Source organism: Triticum urartu, chromosome 2A, assembly GCF_056163025.1.
Source record: "Triticum urartu cultivar PI428250 chromosome 2A, HENAU_Tu73, whole genome shotgun sequence".
Lineage (NCBI taxonomy): Eukaryota > Viridiplantae > Streptophyta > Magnoliopsida > Poales > Poaceae > Triticum > Triticum urartu.
The window spans coordinates 461,658,086-461,664,667 of NC_141874.1; positions in this window are offsets into that span (position 1 = coordinate 461,658,086).

The following is a 6,582-nucleotide window of genomic DNA, read 5'->3' on the forward strand; positions in this document are numbered from 1 at the left end:
AAATAAATATAACTTTCCAAATAAAAATGACAGCAATTCTCGTGAGCGCTAAAGTTTCTGTTTGTTACAACAAGATTAAAAAGACTTTCCCCAAGTCTTCCCAACGGTTCTACTTGGCACAAACACTAATTAAACACAAAAAACACAACCAAAAAAGAGGCTAGATAAATTATTTATTACTAAACAGGAGCAAAAAGCAAGGGATAAAAATAAAATTGGGTTGCCTCCCAACAAGCGCTATCGTTTAACGCCCCTAGCTAGGCATAAAAGCGAAGATAGATCTAGGTATTGCCATCTTTGGTAGGCAATCCATAAGTGACTCTCATAATAGATTCATATGGTAATTTGATTTTCTTTCTAGGGAAGTGTTCCATGCCTTTCCTTAACAGAAATTGGAATCTAATATTCCCTTCCTTCATATCAATAATTGCACCAATCGTTCTAAGTAAAGGTCTATCAAGAATAATAGGACATGAAGGATTGCAATCTATGTCAAGAACAATAAAATCTACGGGCACATAATTCCTATTTGCAACGATAAGAACATCATTAATTCTTCCCATAGGTTTCTTGATAGTGGAATCCGCAAGGTGCAAGTTTAAAGAGCAATCATCAAAATCACGGAAACCTAGCAAATCACACAAAGTCTTAGGAATCGTGGAAACACTAGCACCCAAATCACACAAAGCATAGCACTCATGATCTTTAATTTTAATTTTAGTAGTAGGTTCCCACTCATCATAAAGTTTTCTAGGGATAGAAACTTCCAACTCAAGTTTTTCTTCATAAGATTGCATCAAAGCATCAACGATATGTTTGGTAAAGGCTTTATTTTGACTATAAGCATGAGGAGAATTTAGCACGGATTGCAACAAGGAAATACAATCTATCAAAGAGCAATTGTCATAATTAAATTCCTTGAAATCCAAAATAGTGGGTTCATCAATATTTAAAGTTTTGACTTCTTCAATCCCACTTTTAACACTTTTAGCATCAAGATCTAAAGACTCTGAATTTTTGGAACGCCTTCTAGGTAAAGGTGGATCATATTCAGTCCCATCACTATCAAGATTCATATTACAAAACAAAGATTTAATAGGGGACACATCAATAACTTTTAGATCTTCATCTTTGTCTTCCAAATTTTTTTCCGGCTTAGCGGCCATCTTATTAACTAAGGTGGCTTGCTTATCCGAAACTTCAGCTATTAACTTCTCAAGATGAGCAATCTGAGATTTCAAACCATCAAATTCTTTAGACATATCATCGAGCTCTTTATTCATATAACCCATAAAGCTTTTTTGTTCTTTAAGCTCATTTCTAAAGAAATTATTATGCTCAAATTGTAAGACCATAAAACTCCTGACGTTGATTTCGATCTCTTCTAACCTTTTAAGGTGGAGATCACCAAATCTAGATAGAGCCATCGTGACAAGAAAGCAATCCAACACACAAGCAAACAAGAGACGAACAAAAAGAGGCGAATAGAGAAAGAGGAGGAGGACGGAGAGAGAGATGTCGAATAAAACGACAAGGGTGAAGTGGGGGGAGAGGAAAATGAGAGGCAAATGGCAAATAATGTAATGCGGGAGATAAGGGTTTGTAATGGGTACTTGGTATGTTAACTTTTGCGTAGACTCCCCGGCAACGGTGCCAGAAATCCTTCTTGCTACCTCTTGAGCACTGCATTGGTTTTCCCTTGAAGAGGAAAGGGTGATGCAGCAGAGCACCGTAAGTATTTCCCTCAGTTTTTGAGAACCAAGGTATCAATCCAGTAGGAGGCCATGCACGAGTCCCTCGCACCTACACAAACAAATAAACTCCTCGCAACCAACGCAATAAAGGGGTTGTCAATCCCTTCACGGTCACTTACGAAAGTGAAATCTGATAGATATGATAAGATAATATTTTTGGTATTTTTATGATAAAGAGAAATAAAGATGCAAGTAAAATAAATGGCAAAGGAAATAACTAAGTATTGGAAGATTAATATGATGGAAAATAGACCCCGGGGCCATAGGTTTCACTAGTGGATTCTCTCGAGAGCATAAGTATTACGGTGGGTGAACAAATTACTGTTGAGCAATTGACAGAATTGAGCATAGTTATGAGAATATCTAGGTATGATCATGTATATAGGCATCACGTCCGAGACAAGTAAACCGACTCCTGCGTGCATCTACTACTATTACTCCACACATCGACCGCTATCCAGCATGCATCTAGAGTATTAAGTTCAAGAGAACAAAGTAACACTTTAAGCAAGATGACATGATGTAGAGGGATAAACTCATGCAATATGATATAAACCCCATCTTGTTATCCTCGATGGCAACAATACAATACGTGCCTTGCTGCCCCTACTGTCACTGGGAAAGGACACCGCAAGATTGAACCCAAAGCTAAGCACGTCTCCCATTGCAAGAAAGATCAATCTAGTAGGCCAAACCAAACTGATAATTCGAAGAGACTTGTAAAGATAGGAAATCATACATAAAAGAATTCAGAGAAGATTCAAATATTGTTCATAGATAAACTTGATCATAAACCCACAATTCATCGGTCTCAACAAACACACCGCAAAAGAAGATTACATCGAATAGATCTCCACAAGAGAGGGGGAGAACTTTGTATTGAGATCCAAAAAGAGAGAAGAAGCCATCTAGCTAATAACTATGGACCCGAAGGTCTGAAGTAAACTACTCACACTTCATCAGAGAGGCTATGGTGTTGATGTAGAAGCCCTCCGTGATCGATACCCCCTCCGCGGAGCTCCGAAAAGGCCCCAAGATGGGATCTCGTGGATACAGAAAGTTACGACGGTGGAATTAGGGTTCTGGCTCCGTATCTGGTAGTGTGGGGGTACGTAGGTATATATAGGAGGAAGAAGTACGTCGGTGGAGCAACGTGGGCCCCACGAGGGTGGAGGGCGCGCTTGGGGGGGGGGAGCCGCGCCCCCCTACCTCGTGCCTTCCTGGTTGATGTCTTGACGTAGGGTCCAAGTCCTCTGGATCACGTTTGTTCCGAAAATCACGTTCCGGAAGGTTTCATTCCATTTGGACTCCGTTTGATATTCTTTTTCTGCGAAACTCTGAAATAGGCAAAAAACAACAATTCTGGGATGGGCTTCCGGTTAATAGGTTAGTCCCAAAAATAATATAAAAGTGTATAATAAAGCCCAATAATGTCCGAAACAGGATATAATATAGCATGGAACAATCAAAAATTATAGATACGTTGGAGACGTATCAACGCGCCACACCATGGTCATATCAGTGAAGTAAAAAAAGCCTTCGAATGAATGTAAACAAAACATGTTAATACTTGGATAGGTATAGTTAGTCAACAACGCTGTAAGATTCTTGGCCATTGGATTCACGGTGTGCGGCCTTTGTGTCGCTGCCTACTCGTCTTCGTTGAAGCACTATGAACCGCTAGATGGAGGATGGATGACTCCTGATTTACCTGCCTTCTCCTCTGGCTTATCACATAAGGTTCGGCCTCCTCGGGAAGGTACATAGAACAGTTTCCGATGCTCCTCCTACTACTCCATTTTTATCTATAACGCCGCCACCGAGGATCACTGCATGCTGCAATGGAGGATGAGCCGGCCAACAAGCGGGGTTGGGTCGAGCCAAAACCGCAAGAGCCTCTGACGAGCCTGGACTTCATCGGCAGCCTCCCGACGAGATGTTGGTAACCATCTTATCCCTACTCCCCATCAAATCTGGCATGTGAACCACTGTCCTCTCCCGATAGTGGCGGCCCCTCTAGCACTCCACCCCTCTGGACCTCATCGACGACGACGAGCTCTATTGTGGGGATCACAAATTCTTAGACGCATTGTCCCACATCCTCGCCACACACCCTAGGCCAATCAGACGCCTTGCCATCGGCAAGTTCCATGTGACACCCCCGATTCAATCATACACTAATCATACACGCAAACGTGTACGATCAAGATCAGGGACTCACGGCAAGATATCACAACATAATTCTACAAATAAAATAAGTCATACAAGCATCAGATTACAAGCCAGGGGCCTCGAGGGCTCGAAAAGAAGAGCTCGATAATAGACGAGTCAGTGGAAGCAACAATATCTGAGTACAGACATAAGTTAAACAAGTTTGCCTTAAGAAGGCTAGCACAAACTGACATACAGATCAAAAGAGGCGGAGGCCTCCTGCCTGGGATCTTCCTAAACTACTCTTGGTCGTCGTCAGTGGCCTGCACGTAATAGTAGGCACCTCCAATGTAGTAGGAGTCGTCATGGATGGTGGCATCTGGCTCCTGGACTCCGTCATCTGGTCGCAACAATCGGGTATAGAAAGGGGGGAAATGGGGAGCAAAGCAACGTGAGTACTCATCCAAAGTACTCGCAAGCAAGGAACTACACTACATATGCATTGGTATCAATGAAAGGGGGTAGTATATGTGGACTGAACTGCAGAATGCTGGAATAAGAGAGGGATAGCTAGTCCTGTCGAAGACTACGATTATAGCCGCCTCCATCTTGCAGCATGTAGAAGAGAGTAGATGGTAAGTTCACCAAGTAACATCGCATAGCATAACCCTACCCGGTGATCCTCGCCTCGTCGCCTTGTGAGAGAGCGATCACCGGTTGTATCTAGCACTTGGAAGGGTGTGTTTTATTAAGTATCCGGTTATAGTTGTCATAAGGTCAAGGCACAACTCCGGGTCGTCCTTTTACCTAGGGACACGGCTATTCGAATAGATAATCTTCCCTGCAGGGGTGCACCACATTTCCCAACATGCTCGATCCCCTTTGTCCGGACACACTTTCCAAGGTCATGTCCGGCCTCGGAAGATCAACACGTCGTAGCCCTACCTAGGCACAACAGAGAGGTCAGCACGCCAGTCTAAATCCTATGGCGCAGGGGTCTGGGCCCATCGCCCATTGCACACCTGCACGTTGCGAACGCGGCCGGCGAGCAGACCTAGCCTCCCTTATACAAGAGCAGGTGTTCCAGTCCAACCCGGCATGCGCCGCCCAGTCGCTGACGTCAAGAAGGCTTCGGCTGATACCACGACGTCGAGTGCCCATAACTATTCCCGCGTAGTTGGTTAGTGCGTATAGGCCAATGGCCAGACTTAGATCAAATATTAAGATCTCGTTAAGCATGTTATCTTGAAGTAACCACGAACGCCGACCAGGGCCAGGCCCACCTCTCACCTGGGTGGTCTCAACATGCCATGTCGCTCCGCCACAAAGATCCACATGGAGGACCGTCGGGACAAAGGTCCTTTCAACCCCCAATCCGTGAATCACTCGCGGGTACTCTATGAGCCGACCCGACTTTAGTCACCACATGTATCATGTATAAAGTAAATAGTATATACCCGTGATCACCTCCCGAATGATCACGGCCTGATAGTATAGCATGGCAGACGGACAATAATGTAGGGCCATTGATGATAAACTAGCATCCTATACTAAGCATTAGGATTGCAGGTAAAGGTAACAACGGTAGTAGCAAGGACAGGCTATGCATCAGGATAGGATTAAAGGAAAGCAGTAACATGCTACACTACTCTAATGCAAGAAGGAGAGAGAAGAGCAGGCGATATCTGGTGATCAAAGGGGGGCTTGCCTGGAAGCTTTGCAGACGAAAGGAATCTTCGGAAGCGTAGCCGTAGTCGAATACCAAAGCATCAATGGTCTCGGGGTCTATCGCGGTATCGGAGTCTACCGAAAAGAAGCAACGAAGGGGAAACAAATAAATAACAGAGCAAACAATAGCATCACAAAATATAACAAGGCAATACGTGGTGCCAGGGTGAGCTAACGCGGAGATAGGTGATACCGGCGAAGGGGGAAAACAACCGAAAAAGTTTTCCCGGTGTTTTGTGTTTTTGGACAGATGGACCGGAGGTGAAAGGTTGCAGGTTCGCTATACTAGGGACGTATGGCGGATGAACAGACTGCATATTTGGATTCGTCTCGTTTTTCTGATCAACTTTCATGTAGAAATCCTTTTCATCCTAGCTACGGTTTATTTTCTATGATTTTTCAAAGTTTTAAAAGATTTTCTGGATTTTCTTATTTATTTTTAATTCGAATTGACCAAGTCAATTTGACTAGTCAAAAGGACATGTGTGGCCCACATGTCATAGACTATTTACCTAAACAAATAAATAAATCTAACTTATTTAAAGAGGGGGTCCTACATGTCATCTACCACTAGACTAATCTTAGCACTAAAATACCCCTAACTAAACCTACTGCTAATTAACAAGGGCCGCCCGTATGTGCCAGAGCACAGCCAGCCGATGTGCTCTCGCCCATAGACAGGCGTCGTGGCCAGAGCCAGCCGGCACTGGGAGGCAAGGGCGACAGTGACTAGTAGCAAGGAGCGGCAGTGGCTTGGAGCAGCAGCAGCTAAGAAGAGCAGCAAGTAGTAGCAGCAGACCACGGTAGCAGCAGGCAGTACACGACGCAGCTAGGAGCCGCAATAGGAGAAGCATAGCAGGGGCGCGACGTTGGGGGACGCGGCGCGGCACGGAGCAGCTGTAGGGGGCGGGACGAGGGGCGCGCAGGGCGCGGGCGGACGCGGACAGTG